Source organism: Cyprinus carpio, chromosome A15 (assembly GCF_018340385.1).
Source record: "Cyprinus carpio isolate SPL01 chromosome A15, ASM1834038v1, whole genome shotgun sequence".
NCBI lineage: Eukaryota > Metazoa > Chordata > Actinopteri > Cypriniformes > Cyprinidae > Cyprinus > Cyprinus carpio.
The window spans coordinates 21,716,766-21,728,920 of record NC_056586.1 but is presented as its reverse complement, the minus strand read 5'-3'; the positions used below and the strand labels follow the sequence as shown (position 1 = coordinate 21,728,920).

At 49.0% G+C, this 12,155-nt stretch overlaps 1 pseudogene; it reads left to right on the top strand.

Annotated features, from left to right (window-relative positions):
• Nucleotides 1-359: 359 nt before the first annotated feature.
• The window catches only part of LOC109073545, a 22,688-nt pseudogene continuing 10,892 nt past the window's right edge, over nucleotides 360-12,155 (top strand).

The window sequence follows — 12,155 nt, the reverse complement described above, 5'->3', positions numbered from 1 at the left end:
AGAAGATCTTCAGGAGGGTTCAGATCATGAGAGATGCTGCGACACCTCACATCATCCGTCTGTACCAGGTCCCGCCCCCCTCCCTCCACGCTCGCAGCCAGTGGTCTGTGGTCTGTGTCGCGGGTTGAGTGTGATTGGCTACGAAGATGTGTGTGTGTTTGGCAGGTGACTGATGAGGCAGGAAGAGCTGATCTATCCTGGCGGTGACTTGAAATGCGCCAGCGGAGGAAGAAGATCTTCCGGTGAGACAGGACTTTGATTCAGAAGAATCAGTTCACCAGAACAGTGTTGAACGTCTCTGAGGTGTTTCTGCTCCCGTGTGTTTCTCAGATCCTGCCTAAGTGGCTCACACCGGACGGATGGCGGAGAAAGAGGCTTGGCGGAAGTTCAAGCAGATGCATGTAGCCGGTTTGCTTTCTGTCACTGCAGGAACATGCGTCCCACAGAGACCTGAAGGCTGAAAAGACCTGCTGCTGGACCACAACCTCAACATCAAGGTCGCAGTGTGTGAGTGTGTGTGTGTGGTGTGTGTCTCTGTGTGTGTCACTGAGTGTGTGTCTCTGTGTTGTGTGTGTGTGTGTGTGTGTCTATGTGTATGTGTGTGTGTGTGTGTGTGTGTGTGGTGTGTGTGTGAGTGTGTGTCTCTGTGTGTGTGTGGGTGTTTTGTTCTTTTTCTTTTCTTTTTTTTTTGTGTTGTTTTTTCTTTTTGTGACATGTTTGTTGGGGGTTTTTGTGTAGTATCTTTTTTTTGAGGTCTTCATTTTTGTGTGATGTTTTTTTTTTTTTTTTTGTGGGGTAGTGGGTGGGTTCGCAGTTGTGTCCAGTGCCGTTTTGTTTTGGGTTGACGCTTTTTAGATTTAGTTCCCGCGTCGACCGTTTTCTATTTTTTGGTCACATCGGTTTACCTGTTTTCAGCATGTTTGCTTTTTGTTTACCTATGTACTTATGTTAGATTGAGACCCAGGGTAGGTCCATCTTTCTGCTCTGTATGTTTTTAGGTCCTTTTTTTGTTTGGTGTGTTGTATTTGGGGGGTTTGTTTTGTGGTTTTTTTTTTTTTTTTTTTTTTTTTCTTTCTTTGTTTTTTGTTTTTTTTACTTACCAGAATTTTTTTTTGTTATTAGTTGTTTGGTTTGTTTGTGTGGAGTTTGTTTTTGGGGGGGGGGTTTGGATTTGGCCGTCGGGTTGTGCGGGTTGTGTTGCGCTCTTTTTTGTTTCCTAGTGGGCCGGTGTTTCGAGTTAATTTTTTTGTCGGTTATGGGTTTGTTGCTGGGCGTTACGGTCCTGTTTTTATCGGGTGGTGGGGGGGGTTGGTGGGAGTTTGTGGGTCCCGATGGGGAATTAGTGGGGTGTGGGTGTGTTGGGGGGGGGTTTGCGGAGGGGGGGGGGGGGTTTTTTTTTTTTTCTTTGAGGGGGGGGGTTTCGGGGGGGGGGGGGCCGAAGGAGGGGGAGTGGTTTGTGGGGTGGTGTGGTTGTTTTTGCAAAGGGGGTTTGTCTGTGGTTTCCGCTGTGGGGTTTGGGGGGGTTTTTTTTTGTGTCAGTGTGTGTGGCCCTGCTTCTCTGTGTCTCCTGTGTGTGATTTCTCTTCAGTGTATCGATGTTTGTCTCTGTGCAGCTCACTGAGGCGTGTGTGTGTGCAGTCCTCCGGTGTGTGTGTGTGTGTTCACGTCTCTGTGTGTGTGTGTGTGTGTGTGTGTGTGTGTGTGTGTCTCTGTGTGTCTCATGTGTGTCACTCTGTGTGTGAGGGGGGTCACACTTATTCTGTGTGTGTTTGCCCAGTGTGTTTGACCGTCCGTCTCTGTCTTCATCAGATTTGGCTTCAGTAATCTGTTTTCAGGGGCAGCTGCTGAAGACGTGGTGTGGCAGTCCACATTTTGCGTGCCCGAGAGCTCTTGAGAAAAGTATGATGGACCAAAGTGGACTATCTGGGTAAAACCGAGCTTCTGTCTGACCTCCGCATTACACTCAATGACATCAAGTTAATATACAAGCGGCCCGCTCACACTGCGATTTAAATGTCTGTTTACACTAACCTACCACATATCCTGGAGCATTGCGTAATGGACAGCAGTGAGCACGCCTACTCACCTATCAATCACGCGCTCAGATCCACACACCCTCGTCACTTATCTGCACAGCACATATGCGAAGCGAAATCTCCAGGCGATGCTCGCGTGACAGATCATGAGTGTGGCGGGCGAGGTCTGATGTAGATCTCTCTCTCTCCACAGTTTGGGTGTGGTGTTATGCGGTCTTGCCTGTGGCCGTTACCGTTTGATGGAAACTTTACACAGAACCTCCGGCAGAGTACACAGTGAAGTTCGGATCAGTTCTTCATGACACACACTACTCACACACATTCGTTCTTGCCACCACTCTGTCTACAGTTTCGCACATGCAGATTCACTCTTGCGCACTTTCTCGCAATCCTAGCTCACTTTCACTCATCACTGCGCATTCATTCTTTCTTTCTCACACACTCGCAACCCACTCTCACTTGTATTCACTAACACACGCTCCGCACACTGACTACGCACTCTCACTCTCTCTCACGCTCGCACGCATTCACTTTCGTTAAGCGCAGACACTGATTCGCCTCGGTCACGCTTATTCATTCTGTACTCTCACGCACGCACACACCTGTTGTCGCACATGCAGACACACGCCTCACCATCCTTACTCTGACTCACTATCACGCACGATGAATATGCACCTTTCCGCTCCTACTCAGTCACGCATATTCATTTCTTACACACTGCGCTCTCACTCACACACTCACATTCTCTCCCGCTTTCGCTGCCTGTGCTCGCCGCTTTACTCGCGTTCACTCTCCACTCATTCTTGATTGCGCACGAACGCTAATTCGTCAACGTTTGCATGCACACACCTACTCACTTACTCTGACTCACACTCAAGTTCATTCGTCTACGCTCGCACTCACTAGTACGCACTCTCTTTCTCCCTGCTTCGCACTTATTCACTTTCGTTCGCGCACTCACTGAATCCGCACACTCTCCTCCAGCGTTCAGTTCTGGGAGCACACGCGACAGTCATTCTGGATTGCACGTACACACACAGTCGCTCACCTCTGACTCACTCTCACAAACATTAGGTGTTTGCACACTCCTCTTGAACAGTCTCACCTGCGTATGCACAGATCAAAGATCACGCTCCTCTGCGCACTTAATACATCACTCACTTTCTAAACACACACACAACACACAACACACACATTCTCGAGGAGCCAGGACACATGACTGGCGATGTTTTTGTGTGGTGTTACAGACTGTGAGTATCTGATCAGGACACATGTTGATTCTGGAGCCCAGTCGGCCCGGCTTTCAAATGGAGGCCAGATCTGTAAGAACAAGTGGATGAGACAAAGGACCCACGACCCGAGGTTTGACCCGAGTCAGTCACACACACACGAGCACAAAAACACACAATACACACACGTGATGTTTGCAGTTCTTAGACTTAAACAGATTTTTGTTGTGTAGAATTATTGCTGATTTACCTGTGTCTCTGTCAGCTGATAGCAGAGATGTGAGCAGGTGAAGGTGGAGAGAGAAAACTGAATGAATTAACGAGCAGATTCTGATGGCCATGTCGGGAGATGGGCCGCGCCCCATGGCCGGACCTTACAGGTGACACACACACACACACACACACACACCATACACCACACACACACCTCCTTTATTTCCAGATGAGCTCTTCTGGAACATTGATGGTGGTTGTGTTTCTCTATCTCAGTCTCTGCACACTGATGGCGTCTACGATCACTACCAGGCACCTACAGTACTGCTGTCTGACAAACTCAAGCGGCACACAGAACCTGTGTGGCTCCGCCTGCGCCTCGGTGCCCCTCTACCAACTCAACGCTGTGCAGGTGTGTGCCGTTACCGTTAGCAACCTTTGATTCCTGATGAGAGGAATATGCATGAGCTCCAGAGTGCCTCATTTACATACTGTATGAAAGCAGCGCCGTGGGCTTGTGCAGATCTAATGATGATTTTAGAGAGGAAGGGGATCGTGGGGTTGTGAGAGGATTCTGGTTATGATGCAGTGTTTTTCAGCTTTCTTTCTGTGTTTGCTCACTCACTTGCAAAAGGGATTATTTTCAGTCAGAGCATCCAGAATTTGGACTAGATTCAAAATGTTCAGTTCAAAACGAAAAGACTAAAACTAGAAAAAATGTAGTTTATAATAATCAAGGCACGACTTTCACTAGGGTTATTATCATTAACTAACACAAAACTAGGAAAACATTCATTACTTAAATAAAAAATAAATATTAACAGAAATTAAAGGATTAATTTAGGAGTTCATTTAAGCAACCTTTAAGTTTAGTTTAAGTACTAAAATAATTAAAAAAATAAACTAAAGCTTAAAAACTATATAGACATGTTTTGAGTCCATCGGGGTGTATTTGACCAGCGTGGAGCTGATGGATCTGCTTCATCACGTGGTGTGTGTGTGTCCTGCAGGATCAGAGTAGTGCTGTCAGTATGACAGTGCCGCAGGTTCAGCTCATAAACCCCGAGAATCAGATTCTCAAGGAGGTGGCAGCCCACACTGCTTTCAGCTCTCTCTGCTCTCACAATCACTGAGAGAATACATCATAAATCAAATGGACTGGTTTACAGTGGATGAGTGTGTGTGTGTGTGTTGTCAAGTCGGATCGGACGGGCCGATGGCTCTGGACAGCGATGAGGAGAGAAGAGCCCAGGTCAGAAGCGATGGCCAGATACCTGTCCATGAGACGACACACTGTAGGCGTTCCAGACCCCAGGTAGCGCCACATCCCAGCCAGTGCCTAAAAGCCCTCCCTACTCACTAAACCCCTCCTACCTAGCACAAGTCCCACGCAGTTTGGTAAACCTCTCCCAGTTGATACTTAATCGCCTCCCAGTTCACACTCAAGCTCCTCCCATCTGATCTTCAAGTCCCTCCCCACACTAAACTCCTCCTACCAAACTCAAGCCCTCTCTAATTCCGCGCTAAACAGGAGGCGTTCGACTTCATCACAACACTCGCAGACAGATAGCGGAATTCTGACTTAGCGCCACAGCCACTATATCTACCTGACATTCCCCATGACATAGTATCCGCAAATAGTCGGCGTATGTTGAACCTTGTTCTTGAAAACGATGGCGCGGTATTGTTTCTGTTGCTCATTAAAAGCGTTTTCAGTAATGCACTGTTATATTGAGCCATGTTTATCATACAACATTTTGACAAATATGCATTTATTTCACTTCATCTGAGATGATTGTGTTAAACTTCGCCCTCCCAGGTAACATCAAGTCCCTCCCAGTTCACTCCAAACCCTCCCATTTTCCTTAAGTCCCTCCCCCAGTTCACTTTCCCCGGCTCCTCCCATTTAACGCAAGTCCACTCCCAGTTCACTCTATGCTCCTCCCATTTAACTCAAAGTCCCTCCCAGTTCACTCCAAAACCTCCATTTTCCTTAAGTCCCTCCCAGTTCACTTCTAAACTCCTCCCATTAAATCAAGTCCCTCCCAGTTCCTCTCTAAACTCCTCCATTTTAACTCAAGTCCCTCCCAGTTCACTCCAAACCCTCCCATTTTCCCTTAGAAGTCCCTCCCAGTTCCTCTAAACTCCTCCCATTAAATCAAGTCCCTCCCAGTTCACTCTTAATTCCTCCCATTTTAACTCAAGTCCCTCCCAGTTCACTCTAAACTCCTCCCATTTCCCAACTCAAGTCCCTCCCAGTTCCTCTAAACCCTAAACACTCATAACTCAAACCCGACCAAATTAAGCTCCTCCCACCTAACCCAAAACCCTCCCATTTCACTATAAGCTCCTCCCCAACTCTCTCAAGTCCCTCCCATTTCGGCTCTAAACCCTGGTTCATTCTCTGAACTCCTCGAAACTAATAGGTGTGTTCAACTGATGAAGTGGGTGTGATGGCAAGGCTGCTCACGCTTGGTGCGTTTGAAAGCTTACGGAAGCCGTCTGATCTTCTATAACTCCTTTGGTACTTTGATGTCACACACACTGATCGGTGTGTGACCAAGCCGCCCAGCTTCAAGTGTCGAACACACAGAAAGTCACTCCAAATTCACTCCTAGAAAGCTCCCTCCCCACCTGACGGCAGGCTCCTCCCACCCCAAATGAGTTTCTCCCAGTTCACTCCTGGAGCCCCTCCCACCTTGCTTCAGTCCCTCCAGTGGCTGTCTAAACTCACTCCCATGAGATTCAGGAGGATCTTCAGTTCTCCAGCCCCTGGGTTTTACTCATGAGTGGCTCCCAGCAGTTCACGCCCAACTCCTCCCATTAGCTCAGTTCCCCACCAGTTCCTCACAGACCCTCTGATTTGCCTGACTTGGGCTACTGTTCCTCTAAGCTTAGCTCCCATACAATAGTAAAACAGTTCCTCCACACACACACATTTTCCTTAAGTCACACACAGTGCACTGTAATCTGCTCCGGGACATCTGCAAGGGCTCCCAGATCCACCCTGGCGTCCCTTCGTCCGTAGAGGCAGGAGCAGTCTCACTCTAAGCTCCTCCCACCCCTGCAGCTCAAGTGGATGGCCGGTCCACTAAGGCCGCACGAATCGGCCGGCAGATCCCAGCAATTCAGCTCCATGGCACCCTGTTGAAGACCCTCGCGGGTCACTATCGCGCTGGTCGCAGCCAGGTGGAACATCCCACACGATGCCTCACCTGTAAACTCACAGCTGCTCATTGATGTACTGCTTTAACTGATAGGTGTGCCCAGAGCATTGTGGTCAGGATACTGGAACAGAGTACAGCGAGGTGCGATTCTGATTCATTCCAGATTCGTTTGAATATATATATATATATATACATCGTTTGAATAAACCGATTTATTAATTTAAAATGGCTCTTTTTAGTTTAGAGCGTAAGTTGAAGCACAATATAATCTAATATCCTAATAAAATGCTGACCCTGAAACCAAATTGGTTTAAAGTTTCTACATCATCTGAGATCTGAATAAATAATCTCCTCCATTGATGTTGTGTGTGTTTGTTAGGAGTGTCATGCAGGGAGGCTGTGCCAAAACTGAAATCTGGGAATCCCCAGAGGAGCAAAAATCAATATTGAAGAATGTCTTTAAAAGTTGTTCCAAATAGAGTTCTTATGCAATGCATATTACTGCATCAAGAATTAAGTTTTGAGTATAGGTATATTTACAGTAGGAAATTTGCCTAAATATCTTCATGGACATCTGCTGAGGCTGGAAATATCCTAATGATCCCTTTTGTCCATGTGCGAGAACAGTGTATAATTATGTTATACAATGTATTGTTGTCTATTGCTGGCAAATATGCTGTGCTGCTGATGACTGCTTTACTGTGCTTAAGGGACAGATATATTGATCAAAGCGTCCTCTTTTTTTTTCTGGTTTGTGGTCGGTCGAATGTGGTTAACTGCCCGATGCTTAAACCCTGATATCCTGTTCTTCTCACAGCTACTGACTTTACTTAGTTGATGATCACTGATTGAGTGATTCCATGAGTTCAGTGATGCTGCCACAGATGTGCAGTAGGATCTTGTAATGTACTGCATGTGATGGAGAGATATATATATATATATCGCTTCACTGCGGCATCTGTCAGCACACAATCTGTCAAAGATGCTGGCAAAACCATTACACATGTGAGCCCTGTTAGTGATACATTAACATGATTCGAATGTAGTAGTCCCAGCTGTGATGTTTCATATCAAAATTAGGTAGTTGAGCCCCAACGACCTCGGTAAGAGGTGAAGGCGGATTTAGACCAACTTCATAATGGAGTGTGAGCTCTGCTCGATGTTCTGTGTCTGAAATAGGCATCGATCCAGCGTGACTCCGACAGGTGGATAGGAGGGATCCGACACAGAGCGGATCGGAGGCAGTTCAGAGGTACGGTATGCGTTGCCTCAAAGACACTACCAGGGTGTTCGAGGGAGTGTGTGTGTGTGTGTGTGTGTCTCTGTGTGTGGCAGGCTGCACTGATGTGCTGGTTTGTTAGGGAGGACAATATTTGTCTGAGATACAACTATTATTTGAAAATCTGGAATCTGAGGGGTGCAAAAAAAGTCTAAATATTGAGAGAATCATCTTTAAAAGTTGTTCAAATGAAGTTCTTAGCAATGCACATTACTAATCAAAAATTAGTTTTGACTATATATTTACGGTAGAAATTTACTAAATATCTTCATGGAACATGATCTTACTTAATATCCCTAATGATTTTTTTGACATAAAAGAGAAATGTATAATTGTGACCCATACAATGTATGCTGATTTGTCTGCGGCTACAAATATGATACCTGTGCTACTGATGACTGCTTCTGTGCTGCAGGTATCTGGCCGAACAGAGATATAGCGATCACACGACACGCGGCACTTTTTTCCGGTTCTGCGGTCACTGAAGCTCTCAGCAGGCGCAGAGAAGAGCCGGCAGGGGGGCTGGGCCCTGAGCCTTTTTTACCGGTTGAGGGAATGATTGACACACACACATGACACATGACACACACACACACACACTTTGTAATTTTTTACACACACACACACACACACACATCACTCACACTCAGCTTTGGGCAGCACACACACACACACACTGCACTTTTACACACACACACACACACTCACTGACACACACACTTTTACACACACCTCCACACTCACTGGCCACACGCTTTTTACACATCACACACACACACTCACTGACACACACACACACACACACACACACACACTGGCGTGTTACACACACACACAGCATCGACACAGCACACACACACATTGGATGAGGACACACACCCACACAGCAACATCACAACACACACAAACACACACCATACTCGCTCAGAGCGACACACACCACCCACACACATCACACTCACACACACACATACACTCAAACACAACAACACACAAAGCTATCGACCACACACATCACTCACACACACACACACACACGCACACATCACTCACGCACTCACTCACTACACATACACTCCAACACCACAAACACACACACACACACACACAAAGACACACACACAAACCGCAACAACACACAACAGACAACTACCACCCCCGGCAACTGCACCTCACTACACACTCATTTTACCACACACCCTGACACGACACACACACCTAGGAACCACCACACTACCGACATTTTTTCAACACACACACCAGCCACACCCGCACAGCCGCCACACCAAAGGCTAGGCACCAAGTGTACAACCCCGCACCACCACCCACCCGCCCACACACAACCCCACCCACCAGCACACATCCCCTCGAACTCAGCACCCCCACAACCCCCCCCCCAATTACACACCACCCAGACACCACCCCCACCCCCGCCGGCCCCGCCCCCCCCCCCCCCCCCCCCCACCCCCCCCGCCCCCCCCCCCCCCCCCCCACCCCCCCCACCCCCCCCCCCCCGCCACCCCCCCCCCCCCACCAACCACACACCCCAAACACAACCCCACCACACCCTCCCACACCCCCCCCTCCCCCCCCCCCACAACCAAACCCACAACTACCCACCCCCCACCCCCCCCCCCACACGAAACTCCCCCCCCACACCCCCAACCCAACAACCCACCACCCCACCCCCCCCACACCTAATCCACACACAACCACCACAACAACCACCAACCCTAACCCCCCTCACCCCTCACCAACCATCCCGCCCACCCCCCCCCTATACAAACACACACCCCCACCCCCCGACCAACTGTCCCCAAACCACCCCAAAAAACACCTCCTACCCACAAACAATGTTCCCAACCACCCCCCCCCCCCACCCCCCCTCCCGCCCCCCCCCCACCCCCAACCAAACAAACACCCGCCACCCAACAACCCCCCCCCCCCAGAACACCCCCAACCCCCCAAAATACCACCCCACACACAACGAGGACCCCAACCCTACCCGACCCCCACACCCCAAAATACCCACCACCAACGACCCCACACAAAAAACAAAGAACCCAACACAACCCCCCCACACGCCCCCCCCACCGAGACATCACACACCCCCACCCAACACCCCACACAAACCCAACCCCACACCACCCACCCCAGCCCAACCACAACACTAACACCACCCCAAAAGACCCCCAACTAGACACACACTCAAAAAAATCACATACACAACACCCAGCACACACACCCAACACACCACAACACCAAACAACACCTTAAACACACACACACCCCCACACACCCACCAACACACACACCAGACCCCCCCGGACACACACACACACGCCCCACCACCCAAAAAACACACACCCAAAAACAAACAAACACACAAAACTACCACCACAAAAAAAAAACACCACAAAACAACCCAGAAACCCCCAACCAACACACACAAAAAATGACACCCCCACACCAAACACAACACACAAACAAACAATTACCCCCACTGCCCAACAAACCACGACACGACACCATACCCCATTCACAACACCCACACACACTGACACACACAAAAAAACCCCCAGACCCATAACCCCCAAAACCCACAACCAACCTGCAAGAACTGAAACACCACCACACAAAATACACCAACACACAGGGACCCCCACCCCTTCCCCCCCACCCACATAACCCCCACTGGACCAACAAACACCCCACCAACCCCCCCCCAAAAAACACCCAACACACACCCAACCACCGACAAACAAACAAACACCACCCACATCCCAACCAAAACCCCCACCCCCACAAACTAACAACCCTATACCCCAAACTAACCCCCAACCCCACCCCCAAGACCCCCCTCACCACCCAGACAACAGAGGCATACAAACACCAGCCCAAACCCCCACCCACCACCACAGTACCCGGAACACCAAGCACACACCCACAGTACTGACCACCGATTATTGGGGTAGACCACCCACAAGTACATTGTAGAGTGAAACAACCAACACACACCCATATTAAAAACCCCCATTTACCACAACCCAGGAACACTTTACAACCATTTTTTAAACATGGGTTGTCACCTCCCACCATATCCCCAGTAGACAAAACACCCCCCCACACCCCCCCATTCCCACACTATGTGTAAACCCCAGCCCAAACCTCCCCCCACCCACCAAGAAAGCCCAACCCCATAGTGAGCCCCCTAGGGATACAAGAATCCAACCCACAAACCATGAACCCCCACAACACTACCCCAGCCCCGCACATAACAGAACCCCACCCCCACCAAAACCAAGAAAACAGGAAAGCCCAACCCACCACACCACACAACCCCCCCCCCCCCCACGGACACCGGAGGAAAAAACAAACACCACAACCCAGTCAACAAAGGCAACACCACACAATACCCACCACCCCCAAATGGATAATACAACCCCAAAAACAAACCCACAACACCCACCAAACAACCAACACCAACAACAACCAAAACCTTACCACCATCCCAACTGTCCCCAAAACCACAACCCCCAAGAACCAACCCCCCCCCCCCAAAATAACAAAATAAACACGTAACAAGATTTAAACACATACCCCCCCCCACACACCACAACCATGTTAAAACATCTGAAAACACCCTACACGAACTCCCTGCCACCACCACCCCAACCGTTGAGACCCACATGTTACATGACCCCAAACTTCCCCCACCCACCCCCCCATGTGATGAAAGGACCCCCCCAGAAGAAAACCCCTAAAAACAAGTCCACAGACCAAAAAATTACCAGGCTTGTGAACCCCCCAAAAACGCGACACAACAAGTGGAACCCCTCCAAAGCTTCTGAACAGAAAAAAACAAAAAATACAAAACTAAAAAAATGAACACCACAACCACTGCAACCTCTAACAAAACACCCCAACAAGGAGACAACAAGTAAACAACAAAGCACCAAAAAAAACCAACAACCCACCCAAAAACCAAATCTGCACTGACGGACACAAAGGAAAGGACCATAACCCCCAACCTGTTCCTGTTCCCCAAAAAAATGTGACGTCCCATGCGCCCCCCAACAAACACAACAACACAACCCCAATACCACCACTGCAAACCAAAAAATAGACCCACCCCCCCCAACCCACCAACCCCCCCCATGCTGCTAGGTTTGACCACCTGAGATGTTTCACAGTGGACCCCATTGTATGTGGCTTGTTCAACATCAATCAA